The 24,149-nt window shown below is 42.0% G+C and overlaps 1 protein-coding gene and 1 pseudogene across 12 annotated transcripts in view; both read left to right on the forward strand.

The window, feature by feature from the left end:
- Nucleotides 1–24,149, forward strand: part of KCNIP1 (potassium voltage-gated channel interacting protein 1) — a 573,342-nt gene that overhangs the window by 307,184 nt on the left and 242,009 nt on the right. The window lies entirely within an intron of this gene.
- On the forward strand, nucleotides 15,412–17,455 carry LOC309336290 (erlin-1 pseudogene; annotated as a pseudogene). The gene has a single exon. The product of its transcript is annotated as an erlin-1 pseudogene (transcript).

Genomic DNA, 24,149 nt, shown 5'->3' on the forward strand with positions numbered 1-24,149 from the left:
AATGTATTATGCAATTACCATAACAGATCTCAAATGTATTGGAGTCATTAAATGACACCAGTTATTTAATATGCAAATATTTGAGAGAAATTTGGAAGAGTTGCACAGTAACCTCGTACTAGGCACAGTTGTTTTCTCTTTTTACTCCTTGATAAACCTAGTGTTTTCAGAAGTTAATCACATTTGAAAAAAGTAACTAGACACAAGCTGCTATTTCCTAACCTGCAATCAGTGTGGAAAAGAAGACATAATTATCATGTTAAAAGTTTTTAAACAGCTTCCTTACACAATGGAGTCAGATTTGGCAATATTCATTTTCAGATAGCTTTTAAATAAATAACAAATAGGAGGTTGTCAAATTAGTGCATTATATGGATTTTGTGTTTGGAAGATAACAGAATTTGCAGAAAGTATATATGCAACCCCATAAACAATATACACAAAAGATTGTATCCAACTGCCTCCTCCTGCTCATGGAAGGCTCTTCCTTCCAGGATACTGAATGGAAGTGGGGATGTATTTTAATTCCCTGTCTCTTCAGGTGCTCTCTGAACCCCTCCACCCAAAAAACCTATGGAAACAGCATGAGGCTGCAAGAAAAAGGGGGAATATGCTAAAATCACCTTTCTCCCCCTCCCTTTCCATTCATGGGAACCTCTGCTGGGGTAAAGAGCATTCCATGGGTGGACAGACAGGAAACTGTTAGGTTAAACAGATAGTGGCATCAGCATTATGCTATTCAGTTATGAGAAAACTGTGAGAACCTCCAAGCATCATAATAAGTTCTCTCTCTCCCACGCCCCACCAAAAAAACATGAACCTGGCTAAAATTGGGTGACTGGTATATGATTAAAAATCAAATACAAGTCTTTAAGTGATTCTGTGTGCTGAGGGCTACTTTAGGGACAGCCTACTTCTTAGATTGCTATCCTATTCTATTCACCAATACAGGAAGGAGATCCCCAAAGCAGTTTAGCTATTTTAGATATAGCCAGACATTTCTAATTAATTAAGGTACGGTAGTTGCCCAATGTACTACATTCTCTTATTTTAGATAACATTTTACTTACTTATTTCTAGCTTTTATTTCTAACTTTCCCTTAAAAAGTATGATACCCAGCATTAATCATAGTCAGCATAGACACACTGAAATAAATGGCATTTAAAACTTTCCATTAATTTCAATGTGTCTGCTTTCAGTGTGACTTAGCTTACTGCCATCCATAATCAGAAACTGGATAATTAATAAATATTTCATAAAATAACAGTTGAAAACAACACCACTTAAATAAACAAAATGTAACAATCATGAAGTTGGAAGCATGTAACATAATGGTAAGCTTCTGGTCAGAAGTTTATCATTAGCAAGAGCCTAATCACAAATTTTGACTTGGCCTCTTTTTCTGAAAATTCCATAATGCTTTCCTGTAAGCGTGGAAGAAGAGATCATGCCTCGTGACCAGGAATGGGTTCTTATGCTCCCCTGGAAACTTGACCTCAATGCTCTTGAATAGAAAATTGTGAGACTGAGTTTTCTGATGGAACAAGAAATAAGATATAAATGTGCTAAATAAAACAGAAAAGGACTTTCATACCATAGCTACCAAAAAAATGTTAGAAAAAGAACTGGAGGAGTTGGCTATTTGAGGGCAACTCTTGTCAGGGAGTGTCTCAGAAAAAACTTAAGCATTTGTGGGTACTGTGTGCACATCCTCTTGAATAAATCCCCATGGGTTCTATCATTCACTTTTAAAAAAATTAAGTGGTGGTGGTGAGGGGTTTATTTAATCATTTGTCCGTTAACTTAGAATAACAGATGGAAAATGGTGTTGGGAGAAAACTGACACTTTTCACAGATACATCAGAGTATAGAATTCACACATGGTAGGTGCAGATGTGAGCCTTATTCTCACATGTCCTCCCACACCATGTGTTGAACTTTCAGCATGAAGTAGATTTTACTGTCCTGATCACACCCAGCCCAAGGAGGACAAAGGGCTGGTAGTTTAATTCCTTATTGACAAAGCACAAAATTACAGCAGCTTTGGAGATGCACTAAACACACACACATGAGATTCTGGTGCCCCTCTCCAGGCTTATGCTGCAAGCTTCCTAGCCCTGTGGAGTATTGGGGAAGGGGATGGAGGGAATTCTGCCACCCCCTCCCTTCAGGCACTGTCTCTCCCTCCGCTCCTAGCGCATCCTGTCCTCCCTTTCCCATCTCCAACTGCTCAGACCCCAACCCATTCTCCAGCTCTGGGTCCTGCCTTGCAGGAGGCACAACACCCCATAAAATGCTACCTCCTTCCCCTAGACCAGGCTCTGCCCTCACTACCTCTTCCACGCCACAGAGCCCTGCCAGTCTACAGCTGAGGGGGAGGCGGTGGACGGATGCCAGCCCTGTGCTGCTCAAAAAAGCTTGCATGCAGTCTGCCCGTGGCCCACTGCCTCCCCTTCAGCCTCTCTACAGCTGATGGGGAGGTGGCAGGCAGATGCAAGTCCCATGCTGCCATTTCAAGCAGTGCAGAGCTTGCAGGCGCCTGAGCCACTGTGTCACTCCCAGGAGAGAAGTGTGGCTCAGGCACGCAGCAGTGCCCCCTGCCCTCCCCCTTGCTATGCCTCTGAGTCCTGCTGGCCTCATGAGCCAGAAAGCTGTCTGTGGACAAACACCAGCTGCCTTGGCCTGAAGCGAAATGAGCGCTGCACCCCGTAGTCAAGTTTGACTGGCCTTAACTGTCCAGGGGTCGTTTACCTTTCCCTTTGCTATGCTGTGGTCATATGTGAGCCAGCACTCTAGATTCACATAAGTAAAGGTTTAGCAAATTTAAAAGCTGTTTGGCAATCATTTAATATGAAGGAGGCTTTAACCAGATAACTCAGCATTGACTGACTGAGTGCAGCTGTCCTTTTTTTAGACAAGTTGTTTTAGCAACCAGAGTTGCATTATCTGCATAGGCTTTGTTCTGGATGAATGAAGATCATTTCAAGAATTCTAATTGTTTGCCTAGATCAGGGGTCGGCAACCCGCGGCTCCGGATCCGCATGTGGCTCTTTTACACCTTTGCCACGGCTCTGGGGCGGATACTAGAGCTACCCATGTACCCCCAGCAGCCAAAACAAAATGCCACAAAATGAGTGAATGATTTCCCCCCCCCAAAAAAATTTACACAACAAACATAAAAAGAATAAATTGATCTTACATTACATATACATTACATTCTCGCTGCAAGAAGCCACATTACAGGGAACCAAGCAGGGGCAGAGGCGAAGGAGCGTCCCTCAATTTCCTGCTGGCGTGAGAAGCATAGAAAGTACCCGGCCATCCCGTGAAGTCTTTTGCGGCGGTTGCCAGAAAATGCCTGTGAAAACGCAGCCTGCCGGGACTCGGTCCCTGAGCGCCGTGTCGGCCAGACAGGACTTTTTGCGCCCGCTTACAAAGCTGCCACATGTCGGACGCTCCCTCGCCAGCTTTGACAGGTGCCTTCAGCCAGCTTGAACCCGCCCCCCAGACCCGCCTCCTCCAATCGGCCCCTCCGGTGGTGGCTCGCGCGCTGGGCGATTGGCCAAGTGGGAACCGGCAGTGGGCGGCTTGCTGCCCCACGGCAATTATTACTATTATTACTATTGCCACCATCATTAACAGCATCATTGTCATTTTTCTTAATTAAATATAATCTCAGGGGACCTCAGCCCTTGCCACTTAATGCTCAGTTTAACCTCCACTCGCTTCTTAGGTTAAAACCTTATTTTATTTTTTTAATGGTAGCACCTTATCCCTTTTGGTTTCTCCATTGCATTTCCTTCCCCTGACAGACAAAATCCTCTCCCTCAGAGGCATCTGTGTATCCCCCTCGCACCCCCACCCCCCAGCTCCATTACTACTACTACCTCTGTGAATTTCTTTAAGACCGTCCAACTTGTCGCCTGTGTGAGGGAGTTCCATGGTTCAATTGTGCGCTGGGTGAAAAAGTCCTCTCTTTCCTCTGCCCTGAATCTTTGAACATTCGGCTTCTTGGGATTTCCACAAGTTCTGGTGGTCCACAAGAGAGGGGGAAAAGCTTTTCTCTACCCTCTTTCTCCATTCCATGCATAATTTGCCAACTTCCTATCATGTCGCCTCTTCTCTAAACTAAGATTACCAGTTTGTTTTTTCAATGAATCCGGGGACACTTTTCAACTTCCTATTAAATAGATTTTGCCAGGGGACTGATTTGTAAATCTGGGGACTGTCGCCGGGAAACGGGGACGTCTGGTAACCTTCCTCAAAACTAAAAAGTCCCAAATGCTGCAACCTTTCTTCGCAGGGGAGTCCCCGGGATTCCAGTGCTATTTTTCTAGAGAAAGCAGTGCCAAAACTCGCCCTGAATGCCTCCCTTGTTCTCTTAGACTGGCAATGGCACCCACCCGAGAGGGTGGGGAGGAAACCCCTGCCTGGATCATTTTAGTTGCTCTTTTCTGAAGTCCAGTTTGTTTTCTACTGTTTTGTAAGTTTTGCGGCTCCCAGTTTTTTTTCCTTTGGAAACGGGTCCAAGTGGCTCTTTTTGTCTTAAAGGTTGCAGACCCCTGGCCTAGATATTGAGCAGAGGAGATCTGAAATATTAGTTGCTTTTCTTCACAGTAAGTTAATTGTTAGAAGAAGAAGAAAACCAACAAAAAACAAAACAAAGCCATTGATCAGTGTATGTGTGAGAGAAACTCTGGGCCTTTAGGGAAGGCATAATTTATTACAATAAATGAATTCAATTGTAGAAATTAATCAGTGTCATAGCTGGTGGGAAATACCGTACATTGTACACTGTCCCATATAATCTAGTGCATGCCAGGGTAGGATTTTGGTGTGAGTTTGAAAAATGGGATTGTCTTATTGGATGAAGAACTGATGGTTGGATGCCATAGTAGCAAACATACAGTGTTGTTTAAATGGCTGTCTATGTTTGGGATTTAGGGATTTATATTGTAACGGTTAGGGACGTGGGTGGCGCTGTGGGTAAAACCTCAGTGCCTAGGACTTGCCGATCGTCAGGTCGGCGGTTGGAATCCCCGCGGCGTGGTGCGCTCCCGTTGCTCGGTCCCAGCGCCTGCCAACCTAGCAGTTCAAAAGCACCCCCGGGTGCAAGTAGATAAATAGGGACCGCTTACTAGCAGGAAGGTAAACGGCATTTCCGTTTGCTGCGCTGGCTCGCCAGATGCAGCTTGTCACGCTGGCCACGTGACCCGGAAGTGTCTCCGGACAGCGCTGGCCCCCGGCCTCTTAAGTGAGATGGGCGCACAACCCTAGAGTCAGACACGACTGGCCCGTACGGGCAGGGGTATCTTTACCTTACCTTTTTATTGTAACGGTTATTGGTTACAAACAATACAAAGCTGACTGACTCTATGGCTGTATACAGTATTGATGTGCAATTATAAAACTAGAACAACATGCATGACAGAGCATAATATGTCATGATTCTGGAAACTAAAGCAATGCCTTTCAGCCCTTCCCATTAAGTTTGCCTCATTTCTACAAGAAAAACCACTCCTTCCTTTTACAGAGTAACTAAATCCCAGCAAACTTCATTCCACTATAGCTCTTCCCCTTTGTCTCCTCAGTTTTAAATAATCTTTGTGGGCCCATGTGCAGTGTGCCCTGGGAGCCAAGAAGAAATAGTAATTTAGGAGCAACAAAACAACATGGCAAACTCCTGGAATTAAACTGACCACAACTTTATTGATTACAGATGACAGTAGGCTTTGGCATAGGCATTGGATATGTATCCTGAATAATCCAACCCAACTGCTGGATGATTATTCAGAAGAGTTGGTCCTGGGTTAAGGGTCAAGATGCAGCTCAACTAAAGTGACCCTCTCCAGGCCTCTATGGCCTATCAGCCCCCACCTGGATCTTCAGACAGAATATTCAACCCAGACCCCTTTACTAGGGTACCCTGAGATTTTTACATGCCCAAGGGGAGAGGCTCTCTCACTGGTTGGGTTAGGCTAAGGATCCAACCTAGTTCCCTTTTTTCTGCCATAGTTGTGACAGTTGCTATGAGGAAGGCAACCCCCCCCCAAATGGGCCTAATACGTCTACAGGCAGTTTCCTGTTTGGTCCCGAATACGGCAACTGACTGAACTCCACAGCTGGGTCATACACATGCAGAGCCGAATTTACAGGGAGGGAGGGTAGGTAGGTGGGACAATTTATTGCCTACTGTGGCCTGGCTCAAATTGCAGCTGGCTTAAATGCAGCAGCAGGGACTGGAGTGAAGACTGTGTTCACCCTGTCTGCCACTGAAGCTCATAAATGAATGAACAATGCCATCTTAATGTTTTTCTCTCACACTATTGCCACCCCCTTACTAACAATTAATACCACATTGGAACAATATATGGGATAAGGAACGTACCCTAAATTGGTATACATTTATACTTAAGAGTATATCCAGACTGTTGCTATCTTCAGGTGGGATTCAACCACATTGCAGCAAGTTCAGGTTAGATGAATGGGAGGGCTTGGGCAGTAAACCCACTTCCCCAAATGTCTGGACATATTTTAGATGAGGAAAGCAAAAGGACAATGCAGTGGAAAGTATGGGATAACGCTTGCTTTGACACTGCATTCTCTAGGCTCCTTGCAAACAAATCAGAGTGAATGTTCATCAAATTGTCTCATATCATCTGATCTTCCTGCAAACAAATCAGGGTGAATGCTCAGTAAGCAGGTCGTCTGGAAGCACCTTTGGAAAAGGTATCTGTTGAAACATTTCTGTTTGCGCTTTGGGGTGTCTGAGAGATACTCTCTTCAATTAGCTTTTTATCTGCATTCGCACTTGAGAGATAGTTCAGAAACAGTCACATTCTTTGCCTTTGAAATGCTTTTCCCCACCCAAGTTTCATTTAACTCATGGCAATATCCTGTCATGCCATTGTACATGGCATGACATTTGATCTGTTGTGGAATAAAAGATCACCATCAGGATTACCCTGGAGGCTCCTATTGTACACTTATTAGATAAAGTGCAGGGTGGGGGGGGAATGAATTTGAAATGAAGACACTTGGCTGTCTATGCTTTAGGTGCAAATAGTATGAAGCTCCAATATTTATACAGTTTCTTTCACAGACAGTTCAGTAAATATGACCTTATTTTTTTCTGAGAGATTTGTCAGAAGCAATAAATAATTTGAATAGTGTCTTCATCAGCTTTTCACAACCCAGAATTCATGACATCTACATATTCATAGCATTTTGAAATGAATTCAGTTCCTCATGCATGTAAAGTTAATTGTGTCAAATGAGCCTTGCAAAGCATCATAAATTCTGGTGGATAGCATAATTCAAAAATATCAGAACTATATTTTTTAGTGCCGCATTTGCCCTAAAACCTGGTCACCTTAAGGTTTAGTCTATTTGAGAAGTCTCTTTGTCTGAATAGAATATTATAACACCCCTTTCTGTTTGTCATACAACAAAACAAAGTTTCCCTAAATGGTATAATTTGGACATCTTTCATAGAATTCTGATTATGAATGCTGCATTATATTTGTTTAAAGGTTTTGTTCTCTGGCTTACAATAATTTGGTTTGCATGTAATGTTAGGCCAGACCATGGCTTAACATGAGCAAGCAAATGGGGAAGCTCCTAGAGGAGAGGTTACAGACATTTGCTCTTTCTCTGGTCATTCTGCTGCTGCACTAAGCTGAATCAAGCCATGGTTTGGTTTAATGTGTTATCCTAACCTAGGCCAATAGTTTAGTTGTCTCCAGAGAAACCATGAGCTGTAACCAAAGTTTGTCCTAACCATAGCTTAGCTCAGTGCCATTCATCAGCAGATTGACAGGAGCCAGGAGCAAAGCAGCCACAATATCTTCTCCAGGAACCTGCATGTTTGCTTTTAATGCTAAGTCATAGTTACATGTAAGCAGGACCATTGTATCAAACATGCAATTATATCAAGTGGTTTGGTGAAAATCACATGTGTAGTTATGAAGCTTCCTCCCACCCTGAATTATAAATAAAGTCATTGGCTGACAAGTATTGCCCAGCTTTCATCGAGTTCTGGATATAACAATAAACAAACAGCTGATGATAAAGTCAGTGACACTAACACAATAATTCAACACCCACCATAGACCTGGGCAAAGAGTTAGGCCTTTTAGTGATATTGAAAGGTATACAATGTTGGCAGCAGACATACCACACCGAGTGTATGTGTGTCATTCCACTTTGGGCGGGTCTGCTACCCAATCCTGTCTACTGTGCTTCAGTCAAGGCTTCTGTTTTCAATAGAGACACTTGAAAATAAGGGATAGACTAATTCCCTCAAGTATGCCTTTTTTGAATGTCCACTGTGAAGCTATGAATTTACATTTTTTTGGCATGTTCTGCTCAGTAATATTAATAGCAGAGATTACTTCTGCGACAGCAAATTAGATAAGGAAGGAGCCTCCTATGCTCACTGCCTGCCACAGAATTAGCTTTATCTTTAATATTAATTTGATTGAAGAGAGGCTGTTATAATCCCTGCTGTGCTCAGTTATTTAACAGTATTTGAGGGGCAAAGTGGAGAAATGAGGATTTGGCAACCAATAGTACTATGGTTTTTATTTTTATTTTTAAAAGTCCCAAGCCATCTAAAGATTCAAGCAAACAGAATTGAGGATTTGTTATTGTTTTCTGGACTATTAAGTGCCTGTTTCATGAATATGTTGGGAGCAGAAGGGTCAGCCTAGGATGCTCCCAGGTCCCCCTGTTATAGCAGTTTACTGAGGATAGGAATGCTGCTACTCACACATTGCTTTGGGGGTCTTGGAGCAGATTTCCATGGTCTGGGGAAGGACTCCTGAGTTGTGGTAGACCTCTAAAAGTCTATTGTGCCTCGGCCTCATTTTAAGTAAAAAAAAAAAAAAAAGGTAAAGGACCCCTGACAGTTAAGTCCAGTCGCGAACGACTCTGGGGTTGAGGCGCTCATCTCGCTTTACAGGCTGAGGGAGCTGGCGTTTGTCTGCTCCGCAGACAGTTTTTCCGTGTCATGTGGCCAGCATGACTAAGCTGCTTCTGGCACAACAGAATACCGAAACCAGAGCAGCGCACAGAAACGTCATTTACCTTCCCACCGGAGCGGTACCTATTTATCTACTTGCACTTTTTGGGGTGCTTTCGAACTGCTAGATTGGCAGGAGCTGGGACCGAGCAAGGGGAGCTCACCCTGTCGCGGGGATTCAAACTGCTCACCTTCTGATCAGCAAGCCCAAGAGGCTCAGTGGTTTAGACCACAGCGCCACCCATGTTCCTTACTTCAAGTAGGAAAGGCTTAACATACGGTAGTCCTCTGTTCTAGCACCATCATTTGATTGTAACTAAATTCCAACATATGGAATCCCATCTAGCTAAAGTAACTTAAAGGGCTGAGTCACTGCAAAACAGCAACAGCAACAACAACTTGCAGTAATTAGGAACCCCCTCGGTACTTTAGTCTCCCGTGTTTCATTGTCTTAGTAAGAGAAGTTTAGCTGCAGCTGATCAGACACACAGCATTTTTGCAATAGGATTGAAATGGGCAGCAGCTCGTTTAGAGCAAAGGAAATTCACACAGAGGTCACAGAAGAATCTTCCTGCTCTGCGGTGCTCTCTTCTTTGATGCAGAGTTTTTTATGACTGAGGACAAAATTTTTAAAAAGCTTATTGCTGCTGTTTCAATGAGACTTCTTTTGCAGAAGATGTGTGCTGTAAATAATTGATTGAGATAACGAAAACCCAAAGACCAGTATAACCTAATTGTAAAGAGTGTTTCTTAGGATGCATCGTTTATACTGGAACTCTGATGTTGTCATGGATAATTGATGTTCTTCCCAATTATATTTCGTAAGAAAATATGACATTAGGTAAACACATACACACAGCTTTTCCCCATAAAGTGGAGGAATAAGGTTTCTATCGACTCATCTGGCTTATACAAATGTTTTCCTCTATGAACTGTTTGTGGAATGGTTTGGTTGAGAAATTCATTGGGAAGTACTGGGTATTTCATCAGAACTGAAAAATAGGATTGCAACTACATTCTATCAAAAACACAACTCACAGTAAACCAGAAGTATAAGCCAAAACTGGTAGAGGGACATCAACATACTTGGATACTCTTTCTTTTTGCATTACCATCCTGCCCCAAACATATTATTGGGAGTCGGGACCTTGATGTTCTCATACATGTACTATCATTCTGCATTGTGAGATCTGCTGCTGAAAGTGCACCACAAAATCCATGGTGCAGACCAACTATGATGAGTGCAATAGGTGAGTATGAGCATATCCAGGGTGTTTTATGATAAAGATAGGAAGAGACAGCAGCACAAAGGGGAGAAGATATAAACTAGAGGTTCTGTGAAAACTGTTAATTTTGAAAAAGGTAAATGCATTTTATTGGTGGGTAGCATTCTTAGCTATTTGGACATTTCTTTGTGGAAAAATATCATGTTATAGGTTGGGAGGAACCCCTCAAACTCAATAAATTTATGAATGCCAGAATCTAGCTAATATTTGGAATATGAATGAAAAATGCAAGCTTCAAAACTGCACCAGAAAAGAAATCCCTGGGCTAGCTTATGCAAACCAGCCTGGCTGGCTAGTTAAGAGCAAAACCATTAACAGATACAGGTGCTGATCGCAGGTCATTAGCACATCAAACAAAGGGTCTCAGGTCTGTGAAAGACAGAGGTTGCCAAGGTGATAGGGAGCAGGCTGTATTCACAGTGGGGGGAAACTTCCTCTAAAAAGCTAGACTTGGGATAGGAGATGGTTGGGGAGGAGTTACCTGGGCAAGAGGTATGCTGGGAAGAAGGAGGAGAACTAAGAACCATTTTTAGCAGGCTGGTTGAAGGCAGGCTGGAAGAGATGCCTTGGACTCCAGTGCTGCACTGCTGTGGGGAACAAACCTATCTCGAGATGACCACACTGTAAGATCTCTCTATTTAACTTCAGGTGTAAATTTGTGAATAGATCGTATTTCTTAAAGCTACAACAGCCTCTGCTGTGTCTAGATTCTCAACAGAAACATGAACCCAGAGTGAGTGCCTGGAACCCCCTAGAATCTTGCAGAGAGTGGGGGGTGGCATTTTAATACAAATGTATTAGAAAAGTTACTTGGGGAGCAGCTAGTGAGATTTAAATATATTTCAAGAAAGAGGAAATAACATAGATTGTCACTTCTGACACAATATTTCCCACCTCTTCCCCCACCTTCTTTCTGTGGGAATTATGCTGAAAGTATACTGTGGATGAAAGCATTATATCAGTCTGAGTCCCTGAGAGCTGCCTTGGGATGAAGAAAAGTAAATGCCACTTTGGGGGGGGGGGAGATAATTGATTTCAGAATTAAGTTCTCAAAGAGGTTGCAGAAGGGAAGAGGAGGTTTAGACACTGCAGAGATTTATTACTTCAGTTGTCAGCCATGTCAGTCAGTTGTTGTTTTGCTGGTGATGAATGGCAGGGCTTTGCCTAGAAGATGTAATAGGCAAAGGCTGAGAAGGGACATTTAGGCACAGAGTGACATATCCAGTGTCAGATGGCAGGTTTAGGAAAGAGTTGGGGGAGGGCGGAATAATTTGAAAAAAAAAGTTTAATTTGATCATTTTTGCTTTTATGGGAGGTAGCTGTGCATTGGCTGCATGGCTCCTCTCATGCTGTAGCACTGCAGAGGACACTTGGTTCAAAACCATTTGCTCTGCAATAAATAGAGCACTTGGCTTGATTAGGGCCACTTCAAAAATCAAATTGGAGTCCTCATCCAGAAAGCACATACTCCCCAGTGTTGGTCGGAGCTATTCAGTTTGAAAAATGTTGCTGGGAGAGGTTAGTAAGAGTCATTCCTCAGGCAGAATAAAATGCGTAGCAGATTTTGGCAGACAGTTGTGCCATACATGTGGGTGGTTTGGGCTGAAGAGCTTATGAAAAAAATTGTTACAGCTTATTAGAGTGCCATCATTGTACTTTGTGTACATAAGAGCTTGTTGCTTAATAATTACTGTATAAAACTAAGAAATCAATCAAGTTTTCTGTCACCACCCGCCTTCTGCCTTCACACTAGCCTAGTAAATATGTCAAGGAATGTATGCATCCTCCTCACTCTTCTCAATAGGAATGCTGAGGAAAGAGTGTATTTCTTGAAGTTGTTCTGTATTTTTATCTGTTTTGGAAATACTTGCTTTGTGTGCGCGCAACAGAGACAGCAATGTTTCATTTGTGTTGTCTCACATCCGATCAGGATAGGAGCAAGAGTTAACTCTGCATAACGAATGTTTAACATAAAATAGAATGACTTTCCTCTTTGCCTTTCAGGCTTGGGTTAGCCAAAAACAGATTCCATGAAGGAAGTGCATAGTTATAGTTTTGAACTTGCCCTCAGGGGAGAAAGAAAGCTTCTGGGGTGTTAAATAGGAGGTGTGTTGGCATAAGAATTCCTGGCTTGGGTTACCATGGAAGCAGACTGGAATAGTCTCCTCTATGTGAGAACAAGACATTTGCCCACAGCTCTGGCCCAGCAATAGGGGACCTCTCAGAAGAAGGAATGGGGGAGGAATTCAGTTCAGCTTGTATTAAAGGCAAGGCTACCTAATTCAAAATTGAAATATGCACTTTTCCAAATTGTTCAGTGCAACTATTCAGGCGCTAAATGTCTCAGTGTCCATAAAACGCAACGATTAGTGAGACCAACATACAAAGATGCATTATTTTAGCGTTTGTTTGTTTTTTGCAAACATATATACAGTTGGTAAAGTTGCATACAAACATGTTAGGAGAAATTCTCATTAAAATGCTGCTGAATTTTCATGAGGACTTTTTTTAATGACAAAATTATGTTGAAAAGTTAAGTTTGGAAAAATAAGAAACTGAGAGAAACCAAAATTGACAAATTTGCCCATCCCAACTCTGCTGTTGCCTTATGCTGCAGAAGCCATGGTTAACAGGAATACAACAGGAATATTGTCGCTTGCCACCCCAATCTGGGAGCCTGCCATAGACCTAGCATTGTTCCAGGGTATGTGTGTGTAGTGGTGGGGAACACATGGGAGCTGTTACCAAAACAAAAAATAATGATGAATAACATTCAGAGAAAAAGTTTACAGGCGGCAACTGCATCGTTCCTTCTTTGACCAGCAAGCCAGTTAACGCAGGAAAAGGTCAAGCTCTCAAGACTCAGTAAAATCTTTCTGCTCATTTCACACAGTGCTTTCAATGACTTTAATGCAGGAGGGCCAGTGAAGTGTACAGAGGGATGTTGTTGTTTTTCCCTGAGGTTCAGCACTCTTAGGAGCAGAAATAATGGCATAAACGTTTTGAAGTATGAATCTAGTATATTTTGTTTTGGAATTGTGTTGCTTAGTGCCAGAGGATGAGGAAAGCATGTGGCTTAGTTAGCTGCACTGGTTGGAGGTGCTTTAAAGGGATCTCACCCCCCTCTTTGATTTTGTATTTTATCTATACCTTAACAATGCTAAATTATATTTAAATGATTTTGAAATTCAGTAGAGGAAGAAATATTGAATGCCCACTCTGACAGTTAACTCAGTAAGCTGCCACAGATGTAGGAACATTGGAAGCTGCTTTAAATTAAGCCAGTCCCTTGATCCATCAAGCACTGTGTTGTTTACACCCTACATGGAGATGTCAGGGATTGAACCTGGGACCTTCTGCATGTAAAGCAGATGCTGCACCACTGAGCTATGCCTTGTTCCCCGTGCTGCTATGATGCTACAACATCATATTGATTATATGCTATTGATGTTGTAGCAGCATCATTATGCTGCTGCTGTAATTTTCTGATAATTCTATTTCCTTCATGAATTATTCGTGCCTGTAGTTAGTGCCTTCAGTCTACGTAGAACATTACTTGTAAGAAGAGAGGTCCCTGCTCAGAGAGGCTTACCATCTAAGATTTGGCACAGGCCAAACAACAGCAGAAATGGAGGTACATAGAGGTGGGGTAAACCGGAAGAAATGGCTGTCTTAGTAGCAGGAAGTTATAGTAGGCTAGCATTAGCATTTTGATTAATTAATACTGCCTATGTGACTTTTGCTATCAGCTTTTGCTAAATGAAAATCAGTGACAAAAAAAAGTGCATATGTTCCCTGACCGATAACCTATAAATACAAAGTAGTTAAGGAGTCCTTTGACTATAAGGCAAATCTGTTCCATGCAACAAAACATTCAGCTTTAAAATAGATGTTTTAGCCACGATAGCCAATGGATATGTCTCCATTTACAATATCTGCTGCCTTGATTTTTTATCATTGGTCCTCCCCCCATGGACCATTTGAAAATTGCTGAGGGTCTTGGCAGACCTCTTCATGATTTTTTTCTGCCTGTTGTAGCAATTGTAATACCCTGAGCTAAATGCTATATGGTTTTTAATTATACAGTAAGCCCACAACTTAATCACATTTAACTCGTGCACATTCAGCTTTATGCACATGGCACTTGAAAAATAAAAAGGAGGTGGAAATGGTGTGGGCATCAAAATGTCTGTCCCCCACTGTGGCAGTCCCACCTGCCGTTGCATCCAATGTGTTTTGAGTATAGGAGATTTTGGCTTAAGGCACAATCTCCAGAACGTAACCACCGTGTAAGTTTACTGTACCTGCTTACTGTAATTTAATCACTTCTTTCATTTCTTACATCGTATTTTATTGTACAGTGGTACCTCGGGTTAAGAACTTAATTCATTCTGGAGGTCTGTTCTTAACCTGAAACTGTTCTTAATCTGAAGCACCACTTGAGCTACTGGGACCTCCGGCTGCCGCTGCGCCGCCGGAGCATGATTTCTGTTCTCATCCTGAAGCAAAGTTCTTAACCCGAGGTAATATTTCTGGGTTAGCGGTGTCTGTAACCTGAAGCATATGTAACCTGAAGCATATGTAACCCGAGGTACTACTGTATTACATTTTGAATTCTAAAGATTCTATAGAATTCAAATGATGTGTTCCTCACAGACATATTGTGAACCACCTGAATGAAGTTCACAGATCACTGGTGGTCTGTGGATCACCATTTGGGTACTTCTGTCCTATGTAATAGTATTTATTGTCTGAATGAAGAATCCGGAGTGAGAGAGGGGTCAGTGCTGCCTGCTTGAACATTGCAGCACATGCTATTGTAACTGTAGCACATCTTAAATAATATTATTATGCCTTCTGGGTTCATGCTAAAGCTGGTGTTCAAAATTTTCACTGTGTCAGGGAACAGGACTTTTTAGTCTACACATTTCACTCTTGACTATGCAAAATATCTGCCTATTGTTCATGTTAATCTTAATTTATTAATATATATGTATCCAGTTTGTCCATGAGTATATGAAGACATGTTTGTTGGCTATTGTGGCTATGGCATTTATTTTATAACGCTATCAGTTTTAAGTTGTATATTTTTGGCCAGCGCCATGTCCTCCGGCGGCGGCCTGGCCGGGGAGGGGGACGCCGCCCGCCGCTGGCCCGGCCCGGCCCCTCCGGCCCCGCGCTCCCTCCGCCCCGCCCGCCCGCCCCGCTGGGCCAGCGCCGGGGCCAGTCTGGCCGGGGCGGCGGCGGCGCTGCTCCTCCTGCTGGGCGCCTCCGTCCACCAGGTGCAGGAGGGCCACCTGGCCGTCTATTACAGGGGCGGGGCGCTGCTGGCCACCCTCAGCGGCCCGGGCTACCACCTCAGGCTGCCCTTCGTCACCACGCCCAGAGCCGTCCAGACCACGCTGCAAACCGACGAGGTGAAAAACGTGCCTTGCGGGACCAGTGGAGGAGTCATGATCTACATTGATCGGATAGAGGTGGTGAACATGTTGGCTCCACATGCAGTATACGATGTTGTGAAGAATTACACTGCAGATTATGACAAGACCCTCATTTTCAACAAAGTCCATCATGAGCTCAACCAGTTCTGCAGTGCCCACACCCTCCAGGAGGTCTACATTGAGCTCTTTGATCAAATAGATGAAAATCTGAAGTTGGCCCTGCAGCAGGATCTGAATGCCATGGCTCCAGGTCTCACCATCCAGGCAGTGCGTGTGACGAAGCCCAAGATCCCAGAAGCCATCCGAAGAGATTTTGAACTTGTGGAAGCAGAGAAGACGAAGCTCCTGATAGCGACCCAGAAGCAGAGAGTGGTGGAGAAGGAGGCCGAGACGGAAAGGAAAAGGGCCGTCATAGAAGCAGAGAAGGCGGCTCAGGTGGCAAAGATTCATTGCCAGCAGAGGGTCATGGAGACTTTGATGGAGAAGCAAATTTCTCAGCTTGAAGACACGGCTTTCTTGGCGCGAGAGAAGGCGAAGGCTGACGCCAACTTCTACATGGCCCAGAAAGCAGCTGCCTCGAACAAGCTGAAACTGACACCTGCCTTCCTGGAGCTGATGAGGTACCAGGCCGTGGCCTCCAACAGCAAGCTCTACTTTGGCAGCAGCCTCCCCCCGAACCTCTTTCTGGGCTCTTACGCCTTTGAGCCGGCAGAGGCGAGGACTGCTAGAGACAGCCGTCTCCTCTCCAAAGCAGGGAAGCTGCGCCTCCAGCACGGGGGAGGCGGGGCCAACTCTGCCACGGCAGCTGCCACATGATGCCTCTGCTGCACCAGCCGTTGTGTCTGCTCCATGGTCTGAAACTGCAACTCACTGGCTGCCTCAGATCTGCCTTATTCAGGGCAGCACAAACCGTCCTTGAAGTTGTGTGGTCCTCCACAGCCCAAGAGCCAGCTTTCATGGGAGTTTTATGGCTGCTGCATCTGCCCCACAGAGGGGGGGGGTGCTCTGGAGGACCTCAGCCGTTAAGTCCGTGGAGGGTAGACTCTACTGCAGACCTCCTGTGAGGACAACATTGACACAGCAAAAAGGGGGGGGGGGTCTGATTTTACCACTGGTGCTTGCATGGTCATGGGTTTTCTTGGAAAGCTGCTCTTTAGCCTCCTTGCAGGGTTTGCTTGTGATGAAGGAGCATCTGCTGTCCTTTTGGAGAGTGTTCCTCACTCAAAACCTTCCTCCAGGTAGCACTTTTAAGCAGATGGGCTTAGGGTGCAAGCTCCCTTGGGTGTGGGTGTGTTGTGCTGCTTTATCATTGCTTCTTTCTCTGTGTCCCCTGGGTGGGGCATTGCCCCTCTGCGGAGCCCACCCCACAGCATGCTACTGGATGCTCCTTGCAGAGCTGCCCAAAGGCTCAGAGTGTCTTCATTATGGGGGCCAATGGCCAGGTTGAATGAACCGCGATGCCAGGGCGTGTGCAGAAGTGGGGACGCATTTGTTGGGTTGTAACTGTAAACTGGATTAAACTGGTGGGCAGACTTTGCTTCAGAACTTAAAAATGCATTTGTGGAAGGTAGACCTGCTGACTGGAAGTGTTTCCTGGCTTTTTTTGTATGGCTTCTATTTCAAAAGAGTGAGAGAGATATATGCAAAATGTTGATCTTTGGATTAAGGGAAAATAAAGTTATTTTAAAAAAAAAATAAAAAATAAGTTGTATATTTTTCAGATGGGATTGATTTGCATTATATTCACAGGCTACCTTTGTATAAATATAAAGGAAAACTGGCATATGAATGCTGTAAATAAATAAATGCAATATTCTAAGTACTTGTTGTAGAGATTCATATTTTTTTTTACGTTCATGTAGCTTCCTCACGCTCTGCTAGCTATTATATGATGATCTGGCTCGAATAACTCAAGTATCATCCATCAATAATTCATAATATAATTGGTTATTAAATATCTTCTTGATGTGTTTATGTGTCTCTTGGGCTAATAAGTGAAATGGCTATAACTGAACACCGTATTGACATTCAAGTGCAGTATCATTTAAAACCATTTGTTGGAGGTGACAACACTTAACTGTAAGAACATACTGCTTTTATGGCTATCAAGTGCATGTGTATTTCCATTTGTTATGTGATAATCTAGTCACAATCGTGTCACAGAGCTGATGCTTAGCGCTAATGATGTTAAGGGTTTGCTTACTCCTGTTTGAATGGCACATGATTACTCTAGCTCTGATTATAGTGCATAGCAGCCCTCATTAAAGATGGATATGGTAATATCTGGTAGCATAATTCTTACTAGGGCAACCAGGAAACACATGGTGGGGATGATGATGATACCCTGGAGTGTTGTTGATTCTGATAACATTTGACATATTTTTCTTCCCAAAGAAACTCAGTAGCAAACTGCAGGTTTTTGTACAATTTCTTTGCAGAACTCCTGAATGGCAGAGAACACGAATAAGACGGCCGTTCTTTGCAATAGGCATCTTGCTGCAATGACACATGCACTGGTTACATCTAGGCTGTATTACTGTAATGTTCACAAGCACCAGTTGGTACAGAATGCAAAAGCCCTAGGGCATTTGGAACACACTGCATTGCTTTTATGCTGTTTCCACTAGCCAACATTGGGTTTCTGGACCCAATTTAAAGTGCTGATTTTGGCCTTTAAAGCTCTAGACCATGGCTAGTCAATGTGGTGCCCTTCAGAAGCTGTTGGACTTCAACTCCTCTCAGCCCTAGTAAGCAGGGCCAATGGTCATGGATAACCCCATAGGACCAGACATCAGGACCTCTTACAATTGCATGCCCAAGTTTTATGATGAACCGCTGAAGCTGGCTCTTTATCCTGTTGCTAAGAGGTGTTAGGTTGATGGGTACAGTACTAGGAACAGGGCCTCTTTGGGCCCATGGCTGTGGAATTTACTCCTTCAAGGAGTATATATTCTTATTTGCTAAGCTTTAGGAAAAGCCTTAAAGCATTTTAATTTCAAATCGCTTTTCATTAGTTACCATAATAAAATCGATAGTGTTCAATCTTAAGAAGGTGGTAGAGTGTTTTTAAATATGATGGTTTTGGATACTATTGTATTTTTATGAATTGTGTACACCATTTGGGGGGGTAGTTGTGCCCTAAACCCCATAATATAATACATTTGCCAGTGTCAATAATAATTTCTTCTCCAAATATGGAGGTTATTGTGCAAAGCAACATGGACAACCTATTGCTATAAATGAGGATGTATCTTCTGAGAATCACCGATTTTCACACTGAGAGACCTATTCTCTTTACAGTTCATAATGATTATTGCTAATGGATGGATGGACTGACTTGGGTATATTTGCTGGCCTTTACATTTAAAAACAAATAACAAGAGATTATTTGCTGTTCTATTGTAATCAGGCTTGGGAAATTCTTAAATGGAAAGCCACCTTTTTAAACTACAAGTCATATGGTAGATGTCTCAAAAGGTTATAATACAAAATCCACTGAGTTTTAGAATTTAAGCTACATTATCTGTTTTTACAGCAGTGTACATATGCAATCAAGCTTACATGCTTGTTTATTTTTAGCTTTTGCAGAGTTGGTGACACATTGTTAATTGCATTTTATTTTTTGATATGCAAGGTTAGATAGCAAATTAGTCACAATCTGGGATTATGCACCAGGCATTCCCACTAGACCACTGGAAGGTTTTTGGTAGAAGTGAATTTTTCTTTAATCTCTTGATTATTGTGGGAAGTATTCATTTTCTCAGAGGGTCATCTGTAGAAATATATAGGGATATAGTTTTTCTAATAAATATATGCTCTTACATGTCTACTATTTTTAGAAGCTAAAATGAACCCAACTTAATAATAATAATAATAATAATAATAATAATAATAATAATAATAATAAAATGAACCCAACCCAACTTTTTTAAAGAAGAGGGAAGGAACTTCAGGTTCAAACTAGATTTCTGAAGATGTGTTTTCCATGTGGCATATGGCTTGTGCTTCTGGCTTCAATCATATTTATGCTGTTCATGCTGCAGATACTGGGAGCAGTTTAGGGATGCAGAAGAACAGTGATTTGGTTTGCATTTAACAGCAAAGGTGATGGCATGATGTACCTTCAGACAAAACCTTCTTGACCTTCCCAAACTTTAGAACATTTGCTGGTTGCAGTCTTTATTTCATGTCTACATTTTAAAACCAAATTATCATGAAAATGGCAGTCCTCTTATTATCCAGCTCAGACAGGATCTGGTCTTGGGACTTCCAAAATGCCTGTAGAAGAGATTGCTGTAAAGTTCATAATGTAAGTCATATTCTTGAGTTAAACTTCATGTCAGCCATTTAGTTTTTGAGTTTTATACTGAAGGAAAGCAAGGGGTGCTGAGTGGCTCTAAGTAAGTGCATAGTTAAGTTGTTGACTCTTTCTCAGTGTGTTGACCTAACAATAAAGCTGCATGTGTTTGTTCTTAGACTTAACTTTAGCAAAAAGTTATATGAAATGGTCTCAGCATGTTAGTTGTGTGAGGAGTGCATTCTTGGAATAGCTTTTCTTAAGCCTCAATGACAGCTTATCTGCTGAACTGTAGATCCCTAAAAAAGCCAACCCTGCCATGAGGCAGAATGAGGAAGCCATCTCAGGTGGTCCTGGGGAGTGGGCAGTATTGTGTGTGCCACATGGTCTGCCCTCAACCCCCTGACCTAGTCTGTTGTTCTAAGGTGCGGTGGAGACATTTTTCAATTGCCAGTGCTGAAGTAAGATTCAGCTGCTAGGCTGGTCAGCTTTTGTGCATTTTCTCCTTTGTCTCAGGCAGTAAAGTACGTCAGACTGGCTGTGGATCCCTAACAGGCATTTGAAAAGGCTTTATCTCCATTGACATTTTCTTACTGTTGCAGGTTTTTGCACTCTTTGATTCAAAGCATTTAGATTTGTGAACAGAATGTAGAAAACAAGATTGTAACGAGTACCATATTACAATACTAGCTATAACCATTATATATAAAGCACATATAAATGTATTCTTATAATGGTGCATTGCATATTAGTGATGATTGCCTTGTTTGTACCTTGGATTTTGGATTCTCATTAGATGGATCCCTGTGTGAACTAAAGTAACCAAATGTACACAGAGAATGTTTTGAATTGGATGAGAGGGTCATGAAGGAAAGGTCATTTTGTTTTTTGTTTTAATTTTTTTTAATAAACTTACATACTGGTTAAAGTAGAGGAAATATGAAAATACATCCCTATACAAAGCATTGATAATAATGCTGTCCAATAACAATCTTCTCCGTGTGTCTGTTTTATGAAGGAAAAGATTCATAATAATTTCCATGCCATAAGGGCATAATGTTATCTATTGTAGCATTAAAAAAGCTTTATGCACATTAAAACCTATCTTCTTTTTATTATTTGTTTAAATAAGAAATGGGGTCTATTAACTCAAAGATTTTTCTGTTTTGAATTCCTTCACTTAGTGTACCACTTCAGTAATTTTGCCAGGCATAAATTCTAGGAAAGTACCCAAGTTAGTCTGTTGCAGGAGGCATAGCTGTTTGGCTGCTATATGTAGCCTATAACACCTGCAGAAAAACTTTAAAAGAAACTTATCACCCAGACTGTGTGAAGTGAGGCCAAGGGATTTTCTTCCTGGAAGAATAAACAACATGACATACAACTCCAAGTGAGATTTCTTTAGGCAAAAAGGCAATGATGTTTCAGATGAATAAACTGCAATTTCAAAGTATTACTCATTAAGTAAATTGCATCTGATGCGGTATCAGGAATTTCTCTTTATAGAATTGGCTTTTCAGTTTGCTATAATTTCCCCAGGAGGAGGTGCATCTACACTTTCAGTGTCAGAAGCCCTTGAATAATTTTGGAGTAGAATAATGCGTTTATAGAATTTCATTCTTTTTGTTAAGAGGCTATATAAACTAATCCTCAAATTCCAGCCTGCATTTCATCCATTACCAAGTCCTTTCTCTAGATCCCCTTGTGGCTGGAGGGATATTGCGTGGGTACCAGACAGAGACTGCCTTTCAAGATGTGGTGCACAAATCTAGCTACACCTCTGTATACTTTTCAAAAAATGATGAGAGATAATTTTATTTCTTCCAGTTGCTTTTTCACAGATACTTTCATAAGGCCTAGCTGCTGCTTGTATAACATTTATAACTCATTTGAAATCGGTCTCTGGATTATTAAATGTTTATTTTGTTATTTGTTTAGTGGCTGTAAGCTGGCTTGATTATTTTTGTAAGTATAAAGGCATGATATAATTGCTGGAAGGAAATGACTTTCCAGAGCTGGGCAAATTCTGAGGCTAACAAAAGCCTGATGGCTTTCTTGTTTGTAGTGGAAATGAGAGGAAAATTCAAGTCCATGCCCAAGGGACTGAATTCAGCAGCAGATGGTGGCACTGAAGTTCACAAATGCACATCAGTGAAGGGTTTCTGGAAAAAGAAGCTTAAATAAACACCAGTTCTCCCTAATCAAAACACACAGCCTTTGCAAATTGCATGGCACATGGCTTACAGAGATCTGGAAGACTCATCATCAAATCAAGATTATTAAAATGACTTATAATTTGTCATAAATTGCTGTTTGTAAAATGGTTGGCATCTCAAGGAAATCATTTAACATTTACCAACAGTGATGCTGCCTGCTATTTTTTGTTTTGTTTTGTTTTTTAAAAGTGGAATGAAAAGAAGGCTTTGAATGGTATGGAAGCAGATTTGCTTAACCAAGAGGATTACAGGTACACTGATTGAGTGTCTGAAACTTGTTTGAGAAAGGCACACTTTAAAAGAGTTTTTTTGCTATCCTTTTCCATCTCCCAAAAAGAGAGAATGCCATCCATCTCTACATCTGCCAGGTGAAGATGCTAGTACATCATGTCACTTTTGGTGTTCCTGTGCTCTGTGAAGTGGCTATAAGTTGCTGTCAATTGTTTGCAGAATGTAAAATAGGATAGCACAAGTAGTTCTTGTTCAAACCTGTCCATTATTTATGACTGGCTCCCAAAGCTCTTTGCTATTCTTAACTTACAAGCTGGACTCTGAAAACAAATCATTTGTGTGAAGATTATGAAGATCCTTACCCTAGTGTAGCATTACCTGTAGAGACTGTGTGCCTTCTACCTAGAGATGCTGTGACACATTGCATCTTCTTGCCAAGATACATGCCAGTTTGTGTTTAATAAGGATTTAGCCTTCCTCAAGTGGTGGCGAGAGAGGTCTTAGACTTGTGACCCCACTCTTGTTCTCACAGATACACTCAGTGGGTCACAATGCATACAAATGTAGGACAGAGTTCCACAATGCTGCACCATTTATCTCTCTTTTTCTGGGATCTGAACTGAGCTCTTCATCCTCCTCTTTTCCATTGGCACCTGCATAAGTAGATTGGACGCTTATAATTATACTTATACTAAAATTGATAAGTTATAGCACTAATTTACTAAAATGTAGGCTGCAAACAGGCTCCCTGTTGAGTTGATTGTGGCTGAGCATTTTTCAGAGCTTCAGTGCAGCCAATCAGCATAGTTGCTAGAAGTAGACAGAAAAGAAGGTTACTTTTACTGAAAGCTGAGTTATGGCAGGAGCTAGAAAAAAGGAGCAGAGGAAAATGGAAGGCTTTTCAAAGTGGAATAGTTCTCTTAATGTTTCAGTTTGGTGGAAATTATTGTTTCCTCCCCCACCCCTTTATTAAAATGCTGTCCCTAAGACAGCAGAGACTAACCTGTCACTTTCTAGATGTTGCTGGTCTCCTATTGCCACCAGCCCCAGCCAGTATGACCAATGATGAGGGGTGCTGAGACCTGTAGTTAACAACATCTTGAAGGCCATCTAGGCTAAGAAGTATTTTTGTTCAGTGACCTCTGTAAAGCCATAAATGCATGGATTATTCATATAAAAGCTGGATGAAGACTAGAATACCTTCCTTAAAAACCTTCACAACAGCTGTGTGAAGTAGGCTAGGCTGAGAGTTGTTGACTGGCCCAAAGGGAGTGAATAAAGTGAATAAAAACAAGGATTAGTTAAGTGAAAGTCAGTTTAAATGTGAAACCGCGCATACTTAGAGTATTTTCATTTTTGTTTGTTAAGGTTGGCAAATTGTTTTTTGTTTGTGCTTTGTTGCAAGTTGTGAAACTCTACAAGCACTGGACAATTTTTGTAGTCAATAAAAGATTATGTTGTAATAAAATGTTTAGTCTTTAAGATACCTCAAGACTTATTTTGTGTTATCTTACTTCATTATTCCGGTGTATGTATTACTTTTATAATTGCACCAGGGCCCTAACCACCATTATCTAGCCTGGTGATGGTGAAGAAAAGAGCTTCAATTATGAATTATACCTGGAGGAGGGCAATAAATCATCACCAGGGAAAAA

Source organism: Podarcis erhardii (genome assembly GCF_964252035.2).
Source record: "Podarcis erhardii genome assembly, chromosome: 2".
In the NCBI taxonomy this organism is placed as follows: Eukaryota; Metazoa; Chordata; class Lepidosauria; order Squamata; family Lacertidae; genus Podarcis; species Podarcis erhardii.